Source organism: Hyla sarda, chromosome 5 (assembly GCF_029499605.1).
Source record: "Hyla sarda isolate aHylSar1 chromosome 5, aHylSar1.hap1, whole genome shotgun sequence".
Lineage (NCBI taxonomy): Eukaryota > Metazoa > Chordata > Amphibia > Anura > Hylidae > Hyla > Hyla sarda.
The window spans coordinates 55,087,332-55,094,831 of NC_079193.1; the positions used below are offsets into that span (position 1 = coordinate 55,087,332).

At 44.8% G+C, this 7,500-nt stretch overlaps 1 protein-coding gene across 4 annotated transcripts in view; it reads left to right on the forward strand.

Annotated features, from left to right (window-relative positions):
• Positions 1–7,500, forward strand: part of LARP4B (La ribonucleoprotein 4B) — a 93,786-nt gene that overhangs the window by 1,956 nt on the left and 84,330 nt on the right. For 3 of the 4 annotated variants that reach the window (XM_056519527.1, XM_056519526.1, XM_056519529.1), the window contains exon 1: positions 1,419–2,429. The exons of the other annotated variant lie outside the window; for it this stretch is intronic. The gene's annotated coding sequence lies outside the window, so the exon portion shown is untranslated. Of the gene's footprint in view, positions 1–1,418; positions 2,430–7,500 lie in introns of those variants that run through there. 4 annotated transcript variants of the gene reach the window in all.

Consider the following 7,500-nt stretch of genomic DNA (forward strand, 5'->3'; position numbering starts at 1 on the left):
ATGTTTCACAAAAACGTCCAAACGGCTAAAGATATTAACATGAAACTTGGCACACATGTTACTTATATGTCAGAAACAAACATAGGATAGGTGATTTAACCCTTACTCACCCCCATTTGCCAGGTGCGGGGTTTATGTTTAAAGTCCCATACAAGTCTATGGGAAATACATGTTACTGCATAACTTCCAAACGGCTGGAGATATTTCCATAATACTTAGTCACATGTTACTTATATGTCCACTTAAAATATAGGATAGTTAACTACCCCCTTTTGTGAGGGTCGGGGTTTTTGTTTAACGTCCCATGCAAATCAATGGGAAATGTATGTTCTCACATAACTTCAGTACAGCTGGAGGTCGGGATAGGAGGACGGGATAGGAGGACGGGATGGGAGGTCGGGATAGAAGGACGGGATAGGAGGTCGGGATAGGAGGACGGGATAGGAGGACGGGATAGGAGGACGGGATAGGAGGTCGGGATAGGAGGACGGGATAGGAGGACGGGATAGGAGGAAGGGATAGGAGGACGGGATAGGAGGACGGGATAGGAGGTCGGGATAGGAGGTTGGGATAGGAGGACGGGATAGGAGGAAGGGATAGGAGGACGGGATAGGAGGTCGGTATAGGAGGACGGGATAGGATGTCAGTATAGGAGGATGGGATAGGAGGTCGGGATAGGAGGACAGGATATGGGGTTGGGATAAGACAACAATATTTGAGGTCGGGATATGAAGTCTAAAGCTTCCTCCTTTGTGGATTTTCCTCCCCAACAAGGAGTAGGAAGGAAAAAGCAGGCAATGCCGGGTATTTAGCTAGTTTATAATAAAGTGTGTGTGTTTCACTTTTTTTTCTCTATTTTTTTTCTTTTTACATTTTTTAGGTAGTACTAATAGACATATCGCCCCAGGTGTCAGTCTTGTCACGCGATGCGATCGTCCATAATATAGCAAAGATGCGGAGCGGCTCTATACATCGCTGAAATCTCTGCACTATACTCCGGCCAGTGATATGAATAGAACATCACTCATTCATATTTTCCGCCCAGAATGGGGATTGGCCGGATGGTTGCAGCCAATCACAGCTCTCAGAGGGAAATATGAATGAGTGATGTTCTATTCACATCACTGGCTGGAGTATAGTGTGAGCTGTATAGAGCCGCTCCACATCTCTGCAATAGATAGGACGATCGCATTGGGTGTCAGGAGTGATACCCACTGTGATCTGTTCTTAACTGCAGGTACTACAGCTCCGAACATGGAGCAGAGTGTGCTCCATGATGGGAGTAGTAGTACCTGCAGTTAAGGATAGATCACAGCGGGTATCACTCCTGACACCCAATGCGATCGTCCTATCTAAAAGGATTTCAAAAAACGCCAAACTGAAAAACGCCAAGTGGAAAAAGAATTTTGCTATTTTTCATTGATTTACAACTAACATCCTTGTCGCAGTGTTTTTTGTCCAAAAAAACGCCATGTGGCAAATTGGCATTTTTCTTGGTGTTTTTCCCCAACAACAAAAAACAAGTGGAATTCCAGCCTAACGGGACTTCTTTGGTGTTCTCCCGATGGAATTCAGGTTCTTGTTGGAAGTTCTGTTCCGCATATAACCCAGTAGAATCAATGGGAGGGTGCTGCAAGGTGGAATTTTGTGGTGACTGCTCCATGGTGTGAACAGGGTCTTGTGGTAAGAATAAAACATTTTGTACTATTTTTATATAGCTTGAACTAGTTTGGAGGATTGGTCCGAAATGTACAGAAATCACAGGCGTGAATAGTTTTCCATCCGCTCCCTGACACGGTGTCGGGAGGCTGCAGCCCCTCCAAATGGATTCAGCGCTCCCTCCCGCGTCACCTGTTGCTAGGAGAACACACGCACATGGGAGGAGATCCCAGCCGCAGCCAGGCCCCGCCCACTCAGCGTCTCCGGACTTCCCCGTGACGTCAGCGGCGGTTCCCTGCGTCAGGCGCAGTGCGCTCGGAGCCGCGGCGTTCTTTACCCAGCCCCCCCTTCCTTCACGGCGGCCAATAGGTGGAGACGACAGGGGCGGGACTTCCGGCGGGCGCAGGAAGTTACACTGTCTCGGGTTTTTTTCTTTTTCGTCCTCCTCCTTTTTTTTTTTACGGGATAGAGTAATTGTGGTGATAACTGCGGCCGTCCCGCCGCCACCTCCGCCGCCCTCTCCCCCTCAGCGCCGCTCCTGGACGTCCGGGCTCTCCCCTCACTGAATCCTCGGCTGTTCCCTGCGGCCAGAGCGCGGCGTGTGTCTTGTTTTTCTGCTTCCGCCGTGACGGAACCAACTATTCGTTCTTCTTCCTCCTCCGACAGCCGCCTGTCCTCCCACCCGAGCAGCCGAAGGGAAGCGTCTGAGAGAGGAGGCGGAGGAGGCCGGGGACTGCGAGTCTGGAAGGCCAAGACCTGACAGCGAGCAGGTGAGACCGGCCCGCCCTGAACGCCCCGGCCCAGGCCTCCACAGCGGAGCCCCTCACCCCCACCATCACCAGCTTCCCCTCCCCCATCACCTCACACCAGGGCGGACATCACCCCACACTCACCCCTTATGGCTGATAACAGGGGGCAATAGCAGACATTCACATCAGGTGTATTATTGGCTTAATGTGATCTTATAGACAATCTGACAATAGGGATCCATAGTCTTAATAGAGCTCATAGCAATCCGTATGGTCAGCACAGATTGTACTCACCATAACCCCCATCCTCCCCTGAGTCATCTAGGGCAGTGTTCTTTACACTGTCCCTCCAGATGTTGCAATAACTACAACTCCCAGGCTGTCCCGGCATGCTGGGAGTTGTAGTTGTGCAACATCTGGAGGGCAACAGTTTGGAGATTGCTGGTTTTGGACAGCGCCCTCCACCAGCGGTTACAAAACTACAACTCTCATCATGCCCTGGATGTAGTATTATTATAGTGTTGGGGATTGGGTTTGCAACATCTGGAGGCCCACAGTTTTGAGACCACTGGTCTTGGCAGTGACCCACCGCTTGAATGCCAACTGTTTGAAAACTACAGCTCCCAACATACCCCCTAGATGTAATGTTATAGTGTTGAAGGATGTCAAGCATGACGGGAGTTGTAGTTTTGCTTCAACTGGAAATCACATTTGCGTAACATTGATCTAATGCTTGTCTGAAGCTTTAGCAACTAGACTAAATGGGGACAGGACCGTGTAAAGTATAGGACACAAAGCAGATGTTTAGACTTTTTTTTTGATGAACTGAAGATGGATTTAATATGGTAGATTAGGTGAACAGTGGTCAGGGCTTGATAGGAGTTGTAGTCTTGCAACAGCCGAGAGAACCGCTAGTTTGAGAAATACTGATATAATGCTGGAATGATAATGCATCTCAGTAACAAGGCTAAATGTGGACAAGGCTCTGCCTGCAGTGTAAAGCAGTGTTTCCCAACCAGGGTGCCTCCAGCTGCTGCAAAACTACAACTCCCAGCATGCCCAGACAGCCGAAGGCTGTCTGGGCATGCTGGGAGTTGTAGTTTTGCAACAGCTGGAGGCACCCTGGTTGGGAAACACTGGTGTAAAGTATGGGGGGGGGGACTGAGCAGCAGTCTTGTCTTCTATTGAAACTGGGGATGGATTACACATGACCAGTTATTATGGCGGAGGGAAGGGCATGATGGGAGTTGTAATTTTGAAGTAGTCCAAGAGCTACCTGTTGGGAAATGCTGCTGTATGAAGTGACACCAGGTTGAGATCACTTTATGTAAAACTAGAACTCGTGTTCAGGGAATGATGATGGTTTGTAGTTTTTAGTGGACAGTTTTTAGAGGGTAGGGAACACTGATTTATAAATTGGCCTTGGGTCACTGTCTTAATCACTTGTTCTGTAATTTGATTGATACTGTCTATATTGTGTATGATGGGATTTGTAGTTTTGCCACAGGCTGAGGAAGACTGCTGTAGGAAATGTCTTTTAGTCACTTTCTTCCTCATCACTAGTTCTGACAATTAGCTGATAAGGGGTTTGGCTAAAATTCTGTATTATGGGAGTTGTAGTTTTGCAATGGCTAGAGAGCCACGGGTTGGGGAACACTGGTCTAGGTGATCCCTGTTATCAGCAGATTTAGCACAGATGGGCTCATGGTGACAGATACATATACAGCCTCAAGTGTTACAAATAACTCTGCTAGAAGCTCTTGTCAACAGATGATGCGGTTGTTAGTGTATTTTGTTTTGTGATGTTGGTATGACAATTTTTTTCTTTTTCCTAATTGTTACTAAAACATAAACTGTAAGATGTGTTATTGAATCTGCTGTAACATTCGCCAAGCCCTAATCTGTTAAATCTGCCATTAATTCATTTAGTCGTGTTGCACTTCCCAAGTGTTCTTTCTAGGGTAAAGTCTGCTGTGATATACTAGACTTGTCTAGGTAATCCGAACACATGGAAAGTAGAACAAATCCTACAAGACTAGATGAATCGACTGCTGATTAATCAGATTCGGGTTCAATGAATCCTGTAGATAAGTGGTCTCCAAAATGTGAACCTACTGCTGTTGAAAAACTACAACTCCCAACATGGCAACATACAGCTAGTTGGGCAACATCTGCAGGGCCACTGTTTGGAGTCCACGGCTGTAGATTATATTTTTCTGGACAAATTATTCATTAGGAGGCAACATGTATCACTGTTGGGGTAGATGGTGGCGGTTGGTAATGCAAGTGTAGCTTTAACAGCATCCAGGCTTATTTAGAATTTATCCACTGGTGTCCACCCTGCAATGTTGGGTGCGCAGTTTATTTTATTTTTTTTGAGTATTGGCTTGTGCCAAAGTTATCAAATGTGGTGCTTTTGTTTTCTTTACTGGCTTCTTGTGCGCTTCTTGTGGGCAGTGGTTAACAGATGTACTGATTGGTGCACTGAATTTATCACTTTCAAACTTTTTTACCTCGAGATGGGTCAGGGTCAATCAAATAAACACCTTTGACCCAAGGATAAACCTTGGGTCACTAATACCCTTATTAGGTCCCACCCCTAAAACTTAGCTTTTATTAAGCATTTAATAAAGAATATATAAGTTTTAGGGGTGGGACCTAATAAGGGTATTAGTGACCCAAGGTTTATCCTTGGGTCAAAGGTGTTTTTTTTTGTTGAATTTATCACTTGCACAAAAGTACTCTAATGACCAGCTGTCATAGGAATGTGTGAGCTTTTCAGAGGTTTCCTCTCACTTGCACAAATATATGACATTGTTACATAGCGTCGTAAGTGATGTGCGTGATTTGCACAATAACTGGGAAAATTACACACTTGCATAGCTGATTTCTGTGCTAATGTTAAATCACCCCCCCCCCCTTTTTTTTTTTTTTTTTTTTTTTTTTGTTCATACAACGTTTAGATTTTGTAAAAAAAAAAAAAAAAAAAAAAAAAATAGATGCTCCTATACATTGATAATCTATGCCCCATCTGGTTGTCTCCTTAGTATGACAAACCTCTCTTATAATTGGAGGGTTCCCAGAAATCACTTGAAGATCAAAAGCTGTACCTACAGTTATTTACTGTTATCAACATTGAAAATAGCCTCATGTTCTCTCTGCAGCATTTACTATAGGGGATGTGTAGTGTAAAGCAGCTATTAGTCACGTGTATTTGTGTGGAGTTGCTTATTCCTCCTGGGCAGGAGCTGCACTTTCTTAGCTGCTATCAGTTTGGTTATATGTCCCCATGGGCCTCTTTCTCTGCTTAAATATAAAGCAGAGTATAGAAGTCCCACAGTATGTGTATCCCATGGGTTCTTGCTATACCTCTGGAGGTACTGTCATTCTTGTCATGCTGTTATGCGTATAAACCTAGCTATGCGAGTGCTCTGATGCCTTCTTAGTGCTTGGCTGTTTTCACTAGACCAATGCTATAGATAATGATAAAATGGATACACTGATGATAAAAGGTTAGGCTTTAGCATTCAGGTGAAAAGCAGTGACACGTTAAGGGAGAACTTCAGACAAAATTAACTTATCCCCTATCCACAGCTGATCGCAGGGGGTCCAACCACTGAGATCCCTCTTGATCTCCGGCAGGGACCCAGATTCTCTGTGAGGAGCACATGTCATATTCCGGTTAACTGCACGTGCTCCATTCATTTCTGTAAAAGCGCTGATGATCCCCGAGTGCTGTACTCGGGTCTCTTTGGTGCTCCTATAGCAGTTGATTTTGGCTAAAGTTTTTCTTTAAATGGGCACTGTCATTAAACATGATTTTTAATATTTGGTTCCTTATGCCAAATTATGTTTGTAATTGGCTTCCATTTAACAAAAAAATTTATACTTCTGGCCACCAGGGGTTTCCCTTCTTGGCCAGAACACACACACATTCCATCTGGTCAAAATCTCAGATTTTGGTCTCCTGCTTGTAATGTCAGGAGACCAAACTCAGGAAGTGTTTCTCTGCACTGAGCTTGATTGACAGATGCAAAGAGCCTCACTGAAAGCTTCACATACTAAAAGCTGCAAAGAGCCTCAGTGAAAGATACAGACTGAAAGCTGCTACACGGAGCTTGAGGTCTACTATTTATCACAGCACTGCAACCATATGAAGGCAGAAGTGCTCCCCCAGCAGGCATGACATCACTGAATGCCCACTTTCTTCTGCTGGGAGATTGCACTATGTGAGCAAGAAGAATGGTAAGATACACAGCTTTTTAAAGCTCTAAAAAAATTTTTTAAGTGTGGGAGGGGTGTTAGGAGTAGTTAGGGGACATAGCCTAAGTTAGTTTAGGAAAGTTTATTTGGTGACAGGTACTCTAAGGGTATGTTTACATGCTGTTCATTTTGATTTCCCTATTGAAGTTAATTTTGAAAATCCATTCCAGAGCAAAACTGTAGCATGTGCACATACCCTTAGGGTGCGTTCACACGATGAGAAAATCCACTGTGAGCAGCATTACTGTTTATATCAATGGTTGCGCCAAAAGTCTGCAATAGTGGCAGGTTTGCATATTGCTGGCGAACCGTTGAAGTGAGTGGTAGCGTAACGTGCAGCTGGTTACCCTTAGGGCATGTTCACACTACAGAAATTCAGCGATACATTTCCTCCCTAAATTTCCACAGTAGATCCACATCTGTCGCAGTGCTCTGCAACCAGCAGCGGTTTGTCATAGACATCGAAAAATTAACTTCTTTGGTGTGTTACGCCCAAAAATTTGCACACAGTAAATTTCTTGCGGAATCTATTTTCTTGCTGGAAGTTCCTCTACTGGACTTTTGATGTGTGAACCAAGCTGCAGAATCCCATTGAAAGCAATAGAAGGATGCTGCATTCACACTACATAATCTTCCAGATTCTGAGGGTGAGCAGTGACGATTGAATCAGACGTCAATGTATTCCGCCCAAAGAAGGAACGATCATTCTTTTGCTGAATACATTTCAGCAGCAGAAAGCGCCACCACTTATGTTCCGTAGTGTGCGCTGTACTGTGAAATCCTTTTACTAGCAATGGGAATCTGCTGCACTAAAATGTTTGAGCTAAAT